General features: G+C 38.6%; 1 long non-coding RNA gene across 1 annotated transcript; it reads right to left on the reverse strand.

Moving 5' to 3' along the window:
* Positions 1-1,194: 1,194 nt before the first annotated feature.
* LOC125377286 lies at positions 1,195-2,204 on the reverse strand. The gene is made up of 4 exons (XR_007219502.1): positions 2,171-2,204; positions 1,778-1,861; positions 1,507-1,594; positions 1,195-1,235 (listed from the first exon to the last, which is right to left on the reverse strand). It is a non-coding gene; the product is annotated as an uncharacterized LOC125377286 (long non-coding RNA).
* Between the last annotated feature and the right edge of the window lie 19,573 nt (positions 2,205-21,777).

Consider the following 21,777-nt stretch of genomic DNA (forward strand, 5'->3'; position numbering starts at 1 on the left):
TAACATTTAGAGATACATGCTAGCATGCAGGTACCTGACAACATCAAGTCATCCCCCTGATTCTGAGCTGCGTTCATTGGTTGGACATCGCATGACCCTTCATACAAGTCATTTTCCACTGAAACATACACAATGAGGGAACACGGAAATACGGCACGTAAATAGGATGTGACAAGGGTAACTGTCGCTCAGGTTGATTTGCGAGATGTCATGGGACCGTTATACCCCTCAGTATGTATCAGCTGTTTAATAACCATGGATGATTGCGTGTGTGGCACAAGTGCGTCAATAGCCAACGAACCATGAGTTAGAATAAGGGCCTGTTAAACAGTTACAACATACAGTACAGCTACAGTATGCTTTTAAAATCAGATCTTATTCTAATACCGTGTTATTCGAATAATAATAAAATAATTGAAAAGCATACCTGTGTTGTTGCCTAGCTGGCCTGTCGTGTTTTGATAAACTGGTGATCTGGAACGAGAACAGCAATAACTTATATGGAAGACCAAAGACTGAATTAACTTTCAACAAACGTCAAAAAGTACAAATTTGCTTTGTGTGCGTGTGCTTGCATAAGAAGGTGTGTGTTTGTTTTGCGTGTGTGTGTTTGCGTGTGTGTGTGTGTGTGTGTGTGTGGGTAAATATGTTTCTGTGCGTTCTGTCTGGAATAACAGTTACACTTACAGGTTCTCTAAGTTGACGTCATCAGATGGAACCTCCTCCCGTGGTGTGCACGTGTTCGTCAGTGGCATGTCCACACTCGCGTATGCATCTGGTGAAACAGTATGATGTTTAAAGGAATACTGCAAATATCATTAGCCAAGAAAACATATCCATTTATGAAAGTTTAATGATTAAGCACATATACAGCAGAGGGATCATTGTAGACTGATTTCAAATCGCACTATCTTCTGATTCCTGTAACGTTTAGAGATACATGCTAGCATGCAGGTACCTGACAACATAAAGTCATCCTCCTGATTCTCAGCTGCGTTCATTGGTTGGACAACGCGTGACCCTTCATACAAGTCATTTCCCACTGAAACATACACAATGAGAGAACACGGAAATACGGCACGTAAATAGGATGTGACAAGGGTAACTGTCAGCTACAGTACAGCTGCAGTATACTTCCAATATCAGTTTTATTTCTAATACCGTGTTATTCGAATTATGATCAATTGAAAAGCATACCTGTGATATTGCCTGTCGTGTTTTGATAAACTGGTGAGCTGGAACGAGAACAGCAATAACTTATATGGAAGACCAAAGACTTAAATAACTTTCAACAAACGTCAAAAAGTACAAATTTGCTGTGTGTGTGTGTTCTTGCATAAGAAGGTGTGTGTTTGTTTTGCGTGTGTGTGTGTGTGTGTGTGTGTGTGTGTGTGTGTGTGTGTGTGTGTGTGTGTGTGTGTGTGTGTGTGTGTGTGTGTGTGTGTGTGTGTGTGTGTGTGCAAATATGTTTCTGTGCGTTCTGTTTCGAATAACAGTTATACTTACAGGTTCTCTAAGTTGACGTCATCAGATGGAACCTCCTCCCGTGGTGTGCACGTGTTCGTCACTGGCAGGTCAGCACTCGCGTATGCATCTGGTGAAACAGTATAATGTTTAAAGGAATACTGCAAATATCATTAGCCAAGAAAACATATCCATTTATGAACGTGCAATGATTAAGCACATATGTAGGAGAGTGGATCATTGTGGACTGATTTCAAATCGCACTTTCTTCTGATTCTGTAACGTTTAGAGATACATGCTAGCATGCAGGTACCTGACAACATAAAGTCATCCTCCTGATTCTCAGCTGCGATCATTGGTTGGACATCGCGTGACCCTTCATACAAGTCATTTTCCACTGAAACATACACAATGAGGGAACACGGAAATACGGCACGTAAATAGGATGTGACAAGGGTAACTGTCGCTCAGGTTGATTTGCGAGATGTCATGGGACCGTTATAACCCTCAGTATGTACCATCTGTTTAATAACCATGGAGGATTGCGTGTGTGGCACAAGTGCGTCAATAGCCAACGAACCATGGGTTAGAATAAGGTCCTGTTCAACAGTTACAACATACAGTACAGCTACAGTATGCTTCCAAAATCAGTTTTAATTCTAGTACCGTGTTATTCGAATAATAATAAATTACTTGAAAAGCATACCTGTGTTGTTGCCTGTCGTGTTTTGATCAACTGGTAAGCTGGAAGGAGAACAGCAATAACTCATATGGAAGACCAAAGACTGAAATAATTTTCAACAAACGTCAAAAAGTACAAATTTGCTTTGTGTGTGTGTGTGCTTCCAAAAGAATGTGTGTGTTTGTTTTGCGTGAGTGTGCGTGCGTGCGTGCGTGCGTGCGTGCGTGCGTGCGTCTGTGTGTGTGTATGTGTGTGTGCAAATATGTTTCTGTGCGTTCTGTCTTCGATAACAGTTACACTTACGCTTCATCATTTCTTTCTTCTTTCATATCATTTTGTTGATCTAGAAGAAAAGGTTTTCATCATTTAGAAAGTCTTAATATCCTCTGCCGCTATCAAACATTTCATCCTAACCAGAATCAACTCTGACAATCATTGGATACATACTAATGCGGAAGTTGACGACTATTGCAATGGTCAAACTGTCTTTTAAAACTTGTTCAATTTATTGTACATAATTCATTGTCGAAGTTTCATCTAGAATTATCTTAAATCGCAACACAAATACACACGGGCAGCTTTTCTTCTCTGTCTGATACATACGACGCCCACGACAACGACGGTAAGCAGAACAGCTCCACCTACTGCCCCAACCACGATGTAGGGAAGATTTGGATCTTTTTCACCTGTAAATGCTGCAACATAATATCATGGTTAGTCCAGGATATATACAGAACAGCTTGTCAAGGGGGAGAGGTTATATATTATGTGTGCGATGTGTGGAGAAGTGAGAGACAGTTAAGTAAAAGACTCACTGAGAAATAGTTTCATAGTTAATTAGTCGCGGATATATACAGAACAGTTTGTCAAGTTGCGAGCATTACATGTGTGCAGTGTATGGAGAAGTGAGAGAATGTGTTGGTTTTAAGGTGTTATGCGGAAAGTCTCAGGTTGTAGATGTTTGCAATCCATGTGTACGCGTACGGTGCTACAATACAAAGAATAAAGAGGGTACAATCTAGGATCACAGACACAGCTATGACGCACAACCCTGCACAGATAATGTTCCGGCCTTATCAAATAAATCGGATGAATTCGGAATCTGGTTTGTCAGACGTTACGATGACACACACTGGTTGGGGATTCCAGGTAAGAATAGGTCCCAAGATAATTTAAGCTTTGCTGGTCGTAAGAGGCGACCACATGGATCGGCTGTGCAGGATCGGCGATTTTAGCATATACGTGTACACCGACGACATAGATCGTTGCTCAGAGAATCGTTTGCTTGATTGTCTGGTCCAAGCGTATCACAACAAACACTGATTGTTTTAATGACTTCTAAGAACAAACATATAATATAATGGCGCCAGTAATATTCAGATAAACATGTCTTGTTTATTGTCTGACCCTTGTATGTGTTCTCCAATGTGTATGATAAACAGCTGACAGCAAATATTACACTACTTATTGCATGAATAAATGAACAAATGCGTCATGACTGTCCGCTGGTCTCTATTCAGAGTATTTTATGTGTTATAATACATTGAATGTATATTATTAAAATCTAACTTTCCAATTTAAAGACAGAATGATGAAAGAAGGAAGCATTCTATTACCTACCACGCCAAATACACTCACCCTCTTTTGCTCACATTGTTGCATAAAAGTGTAAATATATGTATTTAAGTTGTTTAAATATTTTTTCAACAAATATATGAAACGTCTATCTTTAAGCTAGTATAATTTCCATATGTCAGTGTATTTTTAAGCAAACAGTATTTCGCCCAAATGTGACAGGCAGCGACATTTCAATGATGACGTTATACAGTACTATGACGTCACAAAACGAGATTAGAATGCAAATTTCATTGTTCAAAGGCTCTGCCCCCATTTACGCGACCTGTCGTAATTCATGTTTTGTTTCACATATAAATCTTTGCCTCTTTGACTCTCCGTCTGACATTTGGACCTGTATCGCTTAGTTTGGCGACATATTGACAAAATCCCTATACAAAACAGTTGAAGTTCCTCAGACACCGTTAAAGCACACTGCATGGATTCCCAATAGGAAACAGTTTACATCTGTAATAACATGGTCGGTAGACAAACTATGCACCTACATGCTAGATAAGGAACCGACACGGTGTGACAATGCCCACGCAGGTTATGCCTATAAAATTATTTTTATATATCACAAATTTCAAAGGCCACTGGAACGACAGTGTTGTGTTTTCTTAAGTTTCTAATACTGATCGTTTATTATCGTATATAACTTATACTATTTCGTGCATATTCGTGGTGTGTATGTGGATCCCCATGTACACTGTTGATGTTAACTTGTACATATTCTCAGTACGATATGGATATTTAAAAGAGAACTACCATTCTTTGTCGTCACTTTCGCCTGATCCGATGTCATCTCCATATTTCGGGTTGTTGTTGATAATGACTGTGTTGACATGTCTGGATTTGCAGTATGGTCATATCCATCCGTACCTGAAAGACAAGAGCTTATCTCTGTGTATATCGTTTTACTGGAAAACATATCAGTCATTTCGGTAGCTCACATAATCATATATACTGCGCTGCCCCCAATTACTTTTGCCATAAGTCATACGCGACCTTTCGTAATTCACGTTTTCTTTCACATACAACAAAATGGTTGATGTTACCTTGTACATATTCCCAGTACGATATGGATATTTAAAAGAGAACTACCAATTGTCGTCACTGTCTCCTTATCCGATGACTCTTCGTCTAACAATTGGACCTGTATCACATTTTGGGGCGATATATTGACTTAACAACATCCCTATACACAACAGTACAAGTTGTGCAGAAACCCTTCAAGCACACTGCATTGATTCCCAATAGGAAACAGTATACATCTGTAATAACATGGTCGGTAGACAAACTGTGTACCTACATGCTAGATTATGAATCGACACGGTGTCACAATGCCCAGGCAGGTTATGCCTATAAAATTATTTTTATATATCACAAATTTCAAAGGCCACTGGAACGACCGTGTTGTGTTTTCTTAAGTTTCTAATACTGATCGTTTATTATCGTATATAACATAAACTATTTCGTGCATATTCGTGGTGTGTATGTGGATCCCCATGTAAACTGTTGATGTTACCTTGTACATATTCTCAGCACGATATGGATATTTAAAAGAGAACTACCATCCTTTGTCGTCACTGTCTCCTGATCCGATGTCATCTCCATATTTCGGGTTGTTGATAATGACTGTGTTGACATGTCTGTATTTGCAGTATGGTCATATCCATTCGTACCTGAAAGACAAGAGCTTATCTCTGTGTATATCGTTTTACTGGAAAACATATCAGTCATTTCGGTAGCTCACATAATCATATATACTGCGCTGACCCCAATTACTTTTGCCGTAAGTCATACGCGACCTTTCGTAATTCACGTTTTCTTTCACATACAACAAAATGGTTGATGTTACCTTGTACATATTCCCAGTACGATATGGATATTTAAAAGAGAACTACCATTTGTCGTCACTGTCTCCTTATCCGATGACTCTTCGTCTAACAATTGGATCTGTATCACATTTTGGGGCGATATATTGACTTAACAACATCCCTATACACAACAGTACAAGTTGTGCAGAAACCCTTCAAGCACACTGCATTGATTCCCAATAGGAAACAGTATACATCTGTAATAACATGGTCGGTAGACAAACTGTGCACCTATATGATAGATTATGAACAGACACGGTGTCACAATGCTCCTGCAGGTGAAGCCCATAAAATGATTTTTATAGATCACAAATATCTTAAGGCCACTGTGGTTTTTTTAAGTTTCTAATACTGATCGTATATTATCGTATATATCGAATAATAGTTGGTGCATATTTGTGGTGTGTGTGTTAATTTTTATTCATTCGTTAAATCCAGCTCTCCGTGAAAACTGTTGATGTTACGTTGTACATGTTCCCAGTACGATATGAATAATTAAAAGAGAACTACCATTCTTTGTCGTCACTGTCTCCTGATCCATATATCGGGTCGTTGTTGATGATGACTGTGATGACATGAGAGCACCCGAAGGACAAGAGCTTATATATGTGTATATCGTATGATTGGAAAACATTCCATTTATTTCAGTAGCTCACACAATTATATGTATTGCCTTGCATAAACAGTGAAGCCGAAATAGACCAACGTTCCAAATAAATTAAATGTATTCAGACAACGATTTGTAATGTGTTAATCCTGATGCAAAATAATGATTAGTTTTCACTGTCATGTCGTGTGGGTCTTATCACATCATTTCTTTTTTATACAATTTATGCTGATTGATGATTCCATTTGTGACAATTTACTTTATTGCTAAAAATATTTTGTAGAAGTCAGTGATTATGTCATACCCACCTATTGTATAAATGTTGCTTCTTGGGTATATATAGCTATCGTTTACACATTTCCCGCACTGCCACGCTAATCCTTGGTCTGTGGTGGAGTTGAATATAAACGTCATATTATGGGCCGTGGTGCTGCAACTCACATTGATACGTTTGGTGATGTCATTCCCTTCGGCGAGTGCCTGTTTAGTACAATTAGTGGACTCTTGAGTAACGACCTTAGGTTTGTTGTTCTGCAGCCACCCAATGTTTACTGCAGTCCCATCAAGGAAACTACAGGTCAATTTCAAGAGTTCTCCATCGGTTGGTGGTAATGGTGAGATCGTCAGTGAAAATGTACCTGCGGAAACAACATAATCTACATTAAAGTTTGATGTTCAGGTTATCCAAAAGCTGTGTTGGCTGTCACGTACCATCTGAAGATTCGATTCTCCTCATGGTTATCATTAATGTAGCCTTGGCCCAACTTTTTCACTCGTCCATGATTCTACAAGAGTCAATGTCATTACTGGCCAGGATGATTACTAAGTAATCACACTTAATGTTATCATTTATTTCATTAATACCCTCAATATATTGTCTGATACTTGAAATATAGTTCTAAACTCACTGATGAGACGTTATCAACTCGCATATTATTTATCATACTCATAAAATCTTTGAACAAATGAATCTCAATCAGGTCTAAATGAACTTTATAAGATATTTAGTAAAGAGAAAATTACAGTACATTAGTTTAAATTTATTTACCCGATTTCTACTGCAACTTTTGATAGTGGTTTGTCCTACCGGTAGAGGAGCACGTTTGTAACCTTTTTTCACGAACCCTTGGTGTCATCACTGTTTTTCAGAGATCCACTCTGATACTTGCAATATGGTTGTAATCTCATGGATGTGACGTTATTAACTCACATATTATCATCATACTCATCATATTTTTTAACAAAGGAAATCTCATTCAAGTCTACATCTCTTCAAAATACTAGCTAAAGATAAAAAATAGTACCTTAGTTTACATTTATTCAAGCGATTTTAATGCAAATTGTGAGAGTGGTGGGTCCTACCCTGGTTACCCTTTTTCGTCAACTTTTGGTGTAATCGCTGATTTTCAGAGATCCATTCATGTAATTGTCAAATTTTGCCCCATTACGCCTTATCCAAAGAAAACACCTTGCAATTATGTGATTTTTGTGCAAGCATTTTTTACAATAGTCTAGAGCATATATGTATTTGAAAATTTATTTTGGATAACTATTTAAATGGTCTGTCCCTTATGAGTTAAATATGCTTGTGTTCATCACAACAACAGCAGCATGGGAATTGGAAACATTGAACAATTTTTACAATTTTTGAAATGATACGGTCAATTTGTTAGGCAATGGATGTACTGGGAAAATATATAAATTGTTAAATAAGGCATTATTGCAAACTAACGGGACACGTTCCAATATGTAAAAATATTCAGTGTCAAATTGACAACGCGATTCGGATACCATAGTATATCTATCAGGCCTTGTGTTTTTGTGTGAGCTGATCGTGTACAGTGGCACCGTGACCTTGTGTATAGCGCAGAGGTCACTTATCACATGGAGTAATGCAACGTTAATTGTGGAGAGTTCTTCGATGGGCGAACGTGTTCGGCAGCGTGAGAGTTTCTAGTGATTTGGTCCTGCCCCACACTGAAGCACATGTACATGGAGCACATGCGTCTGCTTTGACAAGGGACTTCACAATATGCCTATAAAGAATTATATAGCAATGTGACTGTTACCTTCTAGCGCCTCATAGGCAGCTGCCTTCTTAATATTTACGCACAAATTCACAATTCACAACCTTAAAAAACTAGATAATCAGATATGTTTTTGTACACAACTTGCAGATGTTTTGACATATATGTTGCTATGTAAAGGTAATTTCAGTCGAAACTGTTGTCAGTATATCTTTAGTATTTGTCAGCAACATTGTTATACTGGTAAAACTGTCAAGTGTTACTACTTACGTAGCCTCCTACATTGTTCGTTTTACCATAAACCTAAAACTGTATGTTTAAATATAATTGATTGATCATTGCTAGATATGTTTGGTCATTCACTTATTTAACACTTAATTCTGTGTGAACTGATTTCTGGGTTCACGTCCGCTTTTAAATATGGAAATCACATTGTAACAATATAAACACATTTCATTACTACAAACAACAGTGGGTCATAATTAACATGAAGACAACGTTAACGTATCAAAGTTTTGAAAACGACACCTCAACCAATGCCCCACGTCATACATGTACATCTAAGGATATCACTTCAAAGAGTATGACTTACTTTATTGTCGTTGACAAAAAATAGCACGTTACCGATCTCCATGTTGTAAAGCAGATACATAGTCTCATAACATATCAGATCACATCCCATGTTTAGTATTTATCCATTTTGGAGCCTTTGATCAAACCGATTTTGAATAAATCAGATCAAGCTGATTCGGGGAGTTAAGGGCCAATATCTCTGGTCAGATAGGGTTACGCAAATATATCTGATACCTATTTAACATCTTTACCTGTATTTACGGCTATGTCTGTCATCACAACCGTGTGAATATAATACGCATCTTAATTATGTTCACAACTGTGATCTATATTGTCGGCCTTAACCTGTTAAAACATGCAGCGACCATGTAAGTAAAAGCCTTATGCTTGCAAGTTCTAAGTGTAATCCCAAATGCGAATATAAACCCTATCTTAAACCATTTTGGAAACCCGATGGACTTTATGATGCACATTACCGTATTAGGGTAGGCAGAACTTGGAACATGGCTCAAAATGGTATCAGAGAGGACAGCATACAAAATCTAAAGTAAGTGCTAGTTTCCATAATAAATGTTTTGAGTGAAGAGACCTGTATCTGATCAGAGTTTCCACCGCTCTTCCTCATATAAGGACAGTGCATTTCCTCCATTCAGTTCTGATGAAGGTCGAAAGGACGCATTTAAGGTTAGAGTTACTTAAGAAATGCTTTTCAAACCGTGTTGGTTTACTGGAACCAGCACAGTGTGAAATTCATATGAGGCATAGGATGTTGCACTAATATTCTTGTATACGGAATATTTGCCTTGTTTGTTGTAACAAAACTTATAACAATATGTGGTTATGTAAAACCTGTCAACTTTGTTGGTAGTCAGTCATCTTACTAATAGTTACATTCATACTTGCCATTGCCATCCACAGCTCCGTGAATAACGCCTATCCACATACATATCAGTATATTCCAGCAGACCTTCATTGTAGCATACCACGTCCCAGTGTTTGTCTTCCTGTATATCCTTCCTTTACAACTTGTGATGTCATAGACTCAATTGCAGAATACCCTTCCTCTCTATATCTCTGTATAGAAAGGAATCATAACCCAGTATATACTCTCCGCTATAACTTGTGTTCTCTCAAGTTTCAACACAACGCCATTTTGTCAACATAACCGATCTGTCTGACTTCGGTTACTAAAACTTACATACTTGTCAAACTTGTTTAATACACTAGCTTGTCTCTTTCTCCGGGACAGGTGTATAAAAGGGGGAAGTAATTTCGATAGTCAACAGGGCGCGATATATTTTCCTGTAATAGTAATACACACCAAAGCAGGAACATAATTTAATGAGAACTATCGCCAGATACAGTAGCTAAATCTCTACACATTAACCATGAGCATGTTCTTTGTATTCGTTGATTTGGGAATCGACACGTAACAGTTGTTAATAGAATGATGTACCTGTCACCGTTATATGCCGTCTTAAATACAACTAGTGTATCTGGTGAGATATGTTTTGAAATACGCTCGTTATAACACAAACGGTATAAAACAGGGACCCGTTTATCATTCAGAAAAAAAACATAACTTAATTGGTCTGATTTAGATAAAGTAAATTTCGTATTGTGATGGTACAGTTTCCCAGTAGCGCACATATTTCTTCTTTTCAAAACTGGCGGGTATTCAAATATTCCAAGGGAACTGAGATTTTAGAAAGTATTTAAAAGAAGTTTGGTTGCAAATGCGTAAAATGTCGGTTTGTATGTGATTGGTTGGTTGGTTGGTTTGTTGTTTAACGCCGCACTCAGCAATATTCAAGCTATATGACGGCAGCCTATAAATAATCCCAATTGGGATCGATGAAATGCATCAACCAAATCAGTGAGCCTGACCACCCGATCCCGTTAGTCGCCTTTTACAACAAGCATAGTCACCTTTTACGGCAAGCATGGGTTGCTGAAAACCTATTTTACCCCAGAATCTTCACGGGTAGGTTTGTATGTGAATTTCAAGATACTCTTAGAAACCTAAGAACTATTTCATGTATATAAGCGATAATATAACTAAGTTTAATATTTAATGGCTTCAAAACATATTCATATTGTGAGAAGTTATCCTCCGTGGAATGGAATTGAGAGAAGCAGCCTTCAAATAACTAATTCATTTGGTTCACAAGTGCTCAGGGGTTACCTCCCTTTTAACTGTTAAGTAGTCTGGCAGGGTGTACATGAATTTTCTTCTTTGTTGTTTAACGCCACACTCAGCAATATTCCAGCTATATGACGGCGGTCTGTAAATAATCGAGTCTGACCAGCATCGATTCACGCAGTTCGGTTGACATGCATCATCATAGTCAACGAGCGTCTGACGAAAAGCATAGTCGCCTTTTACTGCAAGCATGGGTTACTGAATATCTATTCTAACCCTGATCTTTACACTTTTTGTCAACTTTGTCGAATTGTATCCGGATATTGTGACAAAATAGATATGCATTCACATTTCGGTAACACACAGAATGATATATGTTAAAGCTGATACAAAATATAATGTCCTACATAACATTTAAATAGTGTTTGTAATCATTTTACATGTTTAAGTAAACTTCCTCATGAATAACGTTCACTAGGAAAATATGTAGACACACTGCAAACACATAAGACATTTTTTATAAAATTCCTATGATCTGCATCGTCTAAGAACAGGGGACCGAATCCTCTGTCCAGCCAAGGTATTGCCTTTGTAGTGTTCCATACATTACAAAAGCCTCACATTATGTAGAGGGAAATGTTCGAGTAACTCTCTAATCCTTAAAATTAATGGAGCCGAAGCCCATTGTTTTTAAGGAATGGAGAGTTACGAGGGTATTCCCCAACTTGAAACACTTCTCTGCTCTTTCACTTGGACAAAACATTATGAAGAGCCATGCATTGTAAACATAAGCTCGTGGCGGAGCACGTGCAACATCGGCAGAGAACACAATCAACTGTCCATTCCCTAAAAATAACGGAGCCCTAAAACAGTAGAATGACGTCATAGATGTATTTTAAATTGCAGTATTTTGTCATGATTAGAATGTACATTTGTTTGCATTATGACGGGGGTTCTCAGATTCTCACACTTTTTAACGATGACTTATGTGATAATTTTATGGCTTATGTATGTTAAATATTTGAATATATTTTATATTTTGTGACTTTTAGAAAACAACTACTTGGGCCTATATTTTATGTTACACATGTTCTCAAAGTGCAAACACGGCACCACACCATGATGGTATTTTCACTCATGTTAGTTCTAATGCAAATTCGTACCATCGGATTAAAGTCTGTAAACAAAACCATGAAATAGCCATATGCCTGGCCGCTTGGGGTGAGATCTCCGCCTTGCGGAAGTTTTCTACACCTACGTCCGCGCCTTGTTGCATCTCACCTGTAGTGAGTGAGTGAGTGAGTGAGTTGGGTTTAACGCCGCTTTTAACAGTATTTCAGTTGTATCACAGCGTTGAAAGCCCAAAGTGATGCAGGTCTCAGACGTTTAGCCCTTCGGTGAAACCAACGAGCACGGGTATGGTGCCTACAAACCTAGAAACATAATTTGGGCGAACCGGGATTCGAACCAAATATTATACGTTTCTGGCGTGCCCAAATGACGCAACTCTGCACAGTGAAACACGGACCCTTAAACGACTGGGCCACCCGTGCACCCCATCTCACCTATAAATAGTTTAAGTGACTTATACCATGTCACAGGTCCTTTACTGTACACACCCCTCCGCGCCCACCAAGCTCGGTCTGCTCACCAGCTTAAATTGCATGGTCGTCAATCACCCAGGCCCCTGGGACTGACAAATATGAATTTGGAAATGGAGATGGCGGACTTATGTCCAGAAATTACAATTGTTGAGAGTCCGTCAAACTCTCGAAAGAACAAGCCCAGTTCTCAAAAGGGTCAGTCCAACCATTCCTTCACTCTGGTCACCAGAAAACCTTCCAAAAACAGCCAACATGACTTGTATTCAAGCCGCGCTAAATGTCCCTGACCGTTTTCAGGACACATTCACGTTCTAAGGAAATAGAAACAAAGAAAAAATCGGTTATGGTGCCCATTGTGCTCAAGGCATGCTTAAACGAAAACCTTTAACCTCAATCTAGCCCACCGAAGGCTACAGAAACGACAAAGAATGGTCTCATCAGTCAAAGACACAAAAAAATAGAAGACCACAAACCAAATTGGAAAAAGTAGCCTTTAGCGCAGATTTCTCGCAGATCTCCCAAGATCTTAATAAAACGCAAGGGGAAAAAGACCCAAGTCCCCAAATAAAACCCTGTGACTCACAAATTCTCAAACTGAGGCACACAGCCAACGAATCATTCAGGCACCAGCTCATGGTTTACTAAAGGCTCAAAAACAAACAAAGTTGTAGAGTTCATTGCCATGGCATTGATCCAATTTACAAGCAGAAAAATGAGTGTCAAAGCCAAAGTCACCTGCATCCTCAAACTGGCTTCCAAAATGCTGAAATACAAAGGAACAAAGAACCAGTTCCGAAATAGGGTATGCCCTAAAGCTCAATAAGCGCTCATCTAAACAATCATGGACTTTCTTTTATTACAGTGGAACGCAAATGGCTTAAAGAGCCACGGCAATGAACTGAAAACACTTGTCAAAATACAGGTGATAAAGCCGCATGGCATTCTAATATGGGAGACTAAACTCAGCGAAAAAAACAAATTCACACTAACTGGGTACACCAAATATAGAGAAAGACTTATGCCTGGCAACAAGGGAGGATGACTGATCACCCTTGTCCACGAAAGCTGTACCTAAATAAATGTCAAATCAAATGTAGGAAACCTTGAAACCCAAGTAATCTCCCTAAAACTGGCAAATGGCAATGAATTACGCATAGCTGACATATACCACAGGGTTACCCATGAAACAATCATGGGAGAGCTAACAATAGATCAAATAGTAGGCAAAAATGGGATAATCCTTGGTGACTTTAATGCCCACAGTTCTCTATGGAAAGACAGGAATGATTCATGCAAATACGGCAACATGGTAGAGACATGGGTTGAGGACGACAATCTCATAACTCGGAACAACGGCAGTCACACACGTAATGACCAAGTCCACAACATGAGGAGTACAATTGATCTCACAATTGCCACCAACAACCTCACCTCACATTGCCAATGGCAAGTCCATGATGACACTTGGGGAAGCAATCACCTTCCTATACTCACCTACACAGGTAGCCCACCACAATAAGAGGAACAGCCCAATCCTCAGCCCACATGGGACTATGAACAGGCTGATTGGCATAACTTCAGGAAGGTATGTATATCATTCAAATCCTCAGGAATTACCTTGGATAATCCTGATCTTTTGTGCCAAAATCTCACCTCAGCAATTATTGCCGCAGCTGAAAAATCAATCAAAAATGACCACAAAACTGGCAAAACTCCGGTACCATGGTGGAACAGGGAAATGGCAAAAGCAAGGAGAGTGAGACAGAAAGCCCTAAATAGGTAAATAAGAGGGATAACTCAGCCTTCGACCACGTCCGCGCAGCCAGGACAAAAGTAAGACAGGTTATAGACGATTCTAAAAATGAGTCATGGCGGACCTTCTGCAAATCTCCAAATGAAAAAACAAATGCTAACACAGTCTAGAGCAAAATACACGTAATCAGGGGTAAGCATAAACGTAGAAATTCCCAAGTTACCCAATGCCCATACAGTCAAATAGAAAAGGCCAACATTCTAGCCGAGCACTTCTCATATGTCAGCAGCAACAAAAATTGCAGCAAAGAATTCAAACAGAAAAAAATGCTTATGCTTAAGATAACAAAACAGCCGCAAAACAAGCACCAAGAAATAGAGAAGCCAAATATCAAAATGAATTTATATCAATATACTAAAATAGAAATCATATCAAAACAAAAACAGAAATTATGTGAATACCAAACTAACAATACATGAGTCTGAAAGAGGGACAGGTCAGCCGAAATCGCTACGGCAGAAGGCGACCTCTTAAACACTTAAAGCAACAGCAACATACTCGAGAGAGACTTGAGAGAAAATCCCGACCCTGAGGTTCATATACGGACAGAAGAACAGGCCGGGCTCCCTGTCCAGATAGGGCCCGAGGTCGAATAATTAGGTTTGGGTCGTGGCAATATATCCCTTGTTAAGATTTCATAACGTAGGTTACTGTCTGTTTATCTAGTTTGTGACTATTTTTCTGTTAGACGTAACGCAGGCTGTGTGAGGTCAACTGGTATATTTTTTCTTAAAGCCTTAATGCTTTAATTTGGTTTATTGCTCAGTGTTAATATATATCCTTAAACTTCATCAGTGTAATAATCGTTAGTTCAGCACCGTGACACCAATTGCAAATGTTGAATCGCTTTACACAACTGAACTACGGAATCGATTTATCCTTTGTGTTTTTAGGAAGCAGGAAGAGTACTCAGGTATTGTGCTTCCGTTATACAAAGGATTGACTAGGTCGATGAGTTTGTGTGTGTGTGTGTGTTAAATTATTGATTTTATTTTAACTATTGTCCTTCTGATACCACACTATTGTAATCAGTGAAATGAAACGAGAACGAACCATATGATTTTATAGTTTAGTATGAACTATTGTTAGATTTTCGGTTTGGAGTGCACCTGGTATGTGTTACATCTATATGCTATCATATCCCGGGGTATACGACAGGTTGTTCTTCTTATCGACCACTGATCCTTCTGATCTAGATTCGAGTATTTCTCTGACTGTGGCGTAAAACAATACTCATTTCCATACATTGACATTATCATAAAAAACATTATGGGCATAAATATCGATCTCATTTGAGCTCTGTGTCGTCATGAGAAGAGAAGAATACAGAGTTAACTATTGCTGTTGATGATCAGTAATTCTGATTAGGAACTTACACCTGGTGAACAGACACGTGAAGATTCCGGGTTAAAATAGGTCTTCAGCAACCCATGCTTGCCGTAAAAGGCGACTACGCTTGTCGTAAAAGGCGACTAACAGGATCGGGTGGTCAGGCTCGCTGACTTGGTTGAAACATGTCATCGATCCCAATTGCTGTATAGTCACAGGATTGTCTGGTCCAGACTCGATTATTTACAGACCGCCGTCATATAGCTGGAATATTGCTGAGTGCGGCGTTAAACAACAAACCAACCAACCAACCTGGCGAACAGCTTTTGCGAATAAAGACTGGGAAGTCTTACACCTATTGACATTATTATAATCTAGTTAGCGTTCGGGAATATATCTCCAAGCTCTGCAATAATTGTCCCACAGTCACTGCGTAGTGAATCATCCCTTTTGTTCTGCACAAACATATACAGTTTGTCGTTGTTGTGGATTTATTAGAGCGTTGAGTGATAGTCAATAACGTTGTGGCAAAAAGCTCAAGTTGACAGTGCGCTGTATGCTCCTTGACAACACGACAACGTGCTCTGTCAAGCTGAACGGGAATTAAGGCATGAAGGTTACGTAAATACGTTACTTGTCTAACAAGGAAGTTGGATATTCCTGGAGTAATATCATGTGCCTCACTTTGTCGTTCTGAAGTAAGTAGAGCGTGATATCCTTTCATTACCTGTCCACGAGAACCTGTCGTAAAACACCCACTTATCATGGATCTCTATTGTGTTTGATTTAATCCACGTCTTCTACTAAAAGGGAATACATTCATTACAATAATAAAGAATATTAACAGTGGTACTATTTGGCTTTCGTTACTTTATACCACCTTGCATTAACACATTAACATATTATCTATGCCAATATTATCCTCATACGTCCATATTGAACTTCAATACAACACAGTTGTCATGGGCGTATAGGTTGTTTAAAATACTACTTTGATACAGAATATAACTGAACCAAATGAATATACAATTGCACAGAATTAGTCCCGCTTCACTTTAACACACTTTATGGCTCCGGGAAATTGACGAATGCAAAGAACATGGTAAAAGTTAATGTGCAGAGATTTCGCTACTGTATCTTGCGATTGTTCACAATAAAACAACTTGCAGGCATTTATGCAATCAAAACCTTTCGACTGATCCCGTTTTCTACATAACACTTTGGAGAACAAATGCGATATTGCACGATTTCTTACATACCGATCCTTTTGCATCTAGTTCACATATTATGACAAGTTGTATTAAGAACAAAGACTTTTTTATGGTTAATATAAAGTGTGTATACAATTTGACACCAAGCAAGATCAACAAAAGATTTGCGACTGTCACCAGAATGTGCTGTGTGAATAGTGTGAAAAGTTTAGTAGAGGAACAAGTAATTCCAGATAACATTTAGAGTTTGTTCAACTGACAGAATGATTTACTGTTCTGGGCTACCAATATAGGTCTTAACAAATTGTGTTATCGTTTGTAATAAGAAACGAAATCTTCAGTCTTTGCCGAAAAGTAGAGTAATACAACAATAGGGAAACGTGTGATTGTACTCATTACCAGTAGTCACAGTGAAACATATACTTTTTGGATAGCTCTACTTGATCAGGTCAAATGCCAAAGAGTACAAATGACAGCCATAATGAATTAATTAATTTCTTTATTTTCTTTAGTAAAATCCGAAAATCATACATTATTTACAATATTTTTTTTTTATATTACCTGAGTATAAACAATGAAAGCACGTGATACAGTGTTCATGAATATCATTTTACAAGGACGTGGTTGTGTGTTGTTCAATTAACTGTATCAAAGATAATTTAAAAAATTATGACATGCAATCAGTAAACTAATATGCACGTACAAATACTTGATACAACTCCTTGTCTACATGTCTTTCTAATTCTGCACTATTCATTGTATGTATTTGTAAATTGTTGTGTCAGCCAACTCCTCCAGTCGCACGTACGCACACTCTTTATTGGTCATGCTTTTAGCAACATAGCTGTGCTTGACCAGGTCAAAAGTGAAAACGCTTGCAGGGTCATGGAAGGCCCAGTCGTCTGAGGCGTTGCAATTTGCTGTGCAGAGTTACGTCACCTTTCATTCGCCCAAGTCATGTATTAAGGTTATCAGCATAATACACATACTTTTGGATTTCGTGAAAGTGGTAAAGATGGACAAGTTTAGGTTTTCCTTCCAAGCTGTGATATAACATCAATACTGAACAAAGTTGCATTTACTAAAACTTGCCCAAAAGTACAAATGATAGCCATAATGAATTAATTAATTACTTTATTTCCTCCAGAGTTCAATTCGAAAATCATACATGGGCAGATACATTATTTACAATTCCTTATTTGTGTTACGTGAGTATCTATAATGAAAGCAGGTGATACAATGTTTATGAATTTACAAGTTGTGAGCAGTAGGGTCCAGTAGACATACAAGATGTGTAGGTATATTCCATATAAAGTACATTTAGCAAAAATACAGTATCATGTATTCCCAAGTATTATAATTTATTTCGTCAGTTAAGTCATGAACACCTGCACCGAGGACCAATTAAAGCATATCAGCATCAAGCTTATCAATTCAGGCATTAAAAAAATCTTAACAAAAGACACTTAGTATTTACACTGCAAAAAATATTGCAGTCATAGTCATAGCAATGTCGATTACAATGTTTGCATTCTTTCGAAACTCTAGTGGCACTATAGGTGAGTCTCCATTTGTTGGCATATAAACGAACTGAATCAAGTGATGGGTGTAATAAAACACAGGGTATAAAAATTCCATGAACAGGGAGGGAAGAGTTTGCTTTCATTAATTCACTTATAAGATCATTTATGAAAACAAGAACCATGATTACATTACTCGACCTTGCCTAACACCTTGTTTAGTGGGAAAATCATCAGATCTTTCTCCGTTGTATGATATAAAATTCCAGCTGTCTGTATAGCTATGAAAAAGAAGCTTCCGAAAGTTGCCATTGACACCAAGGTCATATGTCTTGACAAAAAGACTGTCCTGGTAAATACGATCGAAAGACTCTTCACTATCTAAAAATGCAGCAAACACTTGCGATTCTCTTTCTAGGAAGAAATTAACACATTCAAAAATACAAACAAATTGCTTTATGTTCTTTTCTGCAACCAAATTGTAAATCACCAGGGTTGGATTGGAGGTTACTGAATGTGTATTTTTCTATTCTACTTACAATGATTTTCTCTATGAGTTTAGACAAACACGATGTAAGAGTTATGACCCAGTAGTTACTCAGATCATGTAGGTAGCTTTTGTTTTTATGAGCCGGTATTGTCATACCTTGTTAAGTACACAATGCGGATGACATAAGGTAAACATCCTAACATATAACACCAGGGGTATGTACAAAAGAATTATGACTGATTGGAGTGTTTGATGAGTTGATGGTAAGCAGCGGGTATCCAATAGCCTTGGTCATGGTTGATTGATCGTTGGAGTTATTTCATTTCCCTGCTTACGGAGTTGATGTCCTACAATGGTCTCTGCTTTTCGCAGAGATTTCCAAAAAGGTTTTGTCGCCTTGTTTACATAACTATTTGTGTGCCTTTAGACCCTTGTTAGGTTTTGCATACACGTCTCCTGTATTGAAGTCTTCAGACACCATTGGATCATCTTCTTTCTTTTTCTTGGGTTTCTGTACTGCAGCGTATATGTCTGAAACTGACGTTCACACATTGGGTATTTAACGCGTATCATACATTTTTGGTTGTTTGTTGTTTAACGCCGCACTCCGCACTATTCCAGCTATATGACGGCGGTTTCCAAATAGCCGAGTCTGGAGCAGTCAGTCGGGTGCTTGACCTAATGAGCATCGACCCACGCAAGTGGTACACCATGACATGCATTAACCAAGTCAACGAAACTGATCACCCGAAACTGTTAATCGCCTATTATGACAAGAGTGGGGTGCTGAAGAACAATTTTAAGCAGTCTCTTCCTGTATGTACCTCCATTTATGACTACATCATATTTAAGGATAGAAAATAATGAGTAAAAGAGATAAATAAGAGATTCAGATCTAGACTTCGACATTAAATATATCAGATGAACTACAAGAGCATGCATTATGGATGTGCCTCACCATGTTGAACCTCTGTATGTTTGCTTTTGTCAGGTTTAGCGTACAGGTTCTCTATGTTGACGTCACCAGATGGAACCTCCTCCCGTGGTGTGCACGTGTTCGTCACTGGTATGTCCACACTCGCGTATGCATCTGGCAATACAGTATAATATATTTAATTGAATACCGCAAATATCATTAGACAAGAAAACATATCCATCTGTGTACGTGTAATAATTAAGCACATAAATAGGATAGGAGACCGCACTATCTTCTGATTCTTGTAACGTTTAGAGACACATCCTAACATGCAGTTACCTGACAACATTAAGTCATCCTCCTGATTCTCAGCTGCGTTCATTGGTTGGACATCGTGTGACCCTTCATACAAGTCATTTTCCACTGAAACATACACAATGAGAGAACACGTAAGTACGCCATGTAAATAGGATGTGACAAGGGTAACTGGCGCTCAGGTTGATTGGCGAGTTGTCATGGGACCGTTATACCCCTCAGTATGCAGCAGCTGTATAATTACCATGAAGGATTGCGTGTGTGGCACAAGTGCGTCAATAGCCAATGAACCATGGGTTAGATAAGGTCCTGTTCAACAGTTACCACTTACAGTATAGCTACAGTATGCTTTCAAAATCAGTTCTTATTCTAATACCGTGTTATTCGAATAATAATAAATTAATTGAAAAGCATACCTGTATTGCAGTCTGACGTGTTTTGATAAACTGGTGTGCTGGAAGGAAAACAGACCAAAGACAGAAAAGATTATCAACAAAGAACCTTAAACTATACAAATTTGGTTTGTGCATGTGTGTGTTGCATAAGAATGTGTGTGTGCGTTTTGTGTGCGTGTGTTTGCGTGCGTGTGTGCGTGCGTGCGTGTGTGTGTGTGTGTGCAAATACGTTCCTGTGCGTTCTGTCTGTGTGTTGTTTGTATGTGTGTGCGTGCATGCGTGGGTGTGTGTATGTGCGTGTGTATGTTTATTATGGAATAATAGTTACACTTACGCTTTATTATTTCTTTCTTCTTTCATATCATTTTGTTGATCTGGAATGAGAACTTTTCATCATTTTAGGAAGTCTTAATATCCTCTGCAGCTATCAAACATTTCATACTAACCAGAATCTACTCTCGCAATCATTGGATACACATTAATGCGGAAGTTGACGACTATTGCAATGATCAAACTGTCTTTTAAAACTTGTTTAATTTAATGTGCATAATTCAAGTCGAAGTTTCATCTACAATTATCTTAAATCGCAACACAAATACACACGGGCAGCTCTTCTTCTCCGTCTGATACACACAACGCCCACGACAACGACGGTGAGCAGAACAACTCCACCTACTGCCCCAACAACGATGTAGAGATGTTCATCTGTAAATGCTGAAACAGGATATCATGGTTGGTTATATACAGAACAGCTTGTCAAGGGTGAGAGGTTATATTATGTGTGCGATGTGTGGAGAAGTGAGAGACAGCAAAGTAAAAGACTTACTAAAAAATAGTATCATAGTTAATTAGTCCCGGAATTATACAGAACACCTTATTAGGTTGCAAGCATTACATGTGTGCAGTGTATGGAGAAGTGAGAGAATGTGTTGGTTATAAGGTGTTCACGGTAAGTCGCAAGTTGTGGACGTTTCGGTGGAATCCACGTGCACGCGTACAGTGCTACAAAACACATAACAAAGAGGGTAAGAATCTCAAGTTCAAGTCCTACAATCTAGGATCACAGACACAGCTCTGACGCGCAACCCTGCACAGCGAACGTTCGGACCTTATCAAATAAATCGGGTGAATTCGGAATCTGGTTTGTCAGACGTTGCGATGACACACACTGATTTTACCCCTTGGGGATTCCGG

Source organism: Haliotis rufescens, unplaced genomic scaffold (genome assembly GCF_023055435.1).
Source record: "Haliotis rufescens isolate VD_foot unplaced genomic scaffold, xgHalRufe1.0.p SCAF_87, whole genome shotgun sequence".
Classification (NCBI taxonomy): domain Eukaryota; kingdom Metazoa; phylum Mollusca; class Gastropoda; order Lepetellida; family Haliotidae; genus Haliotis; species Haliotis rufescens.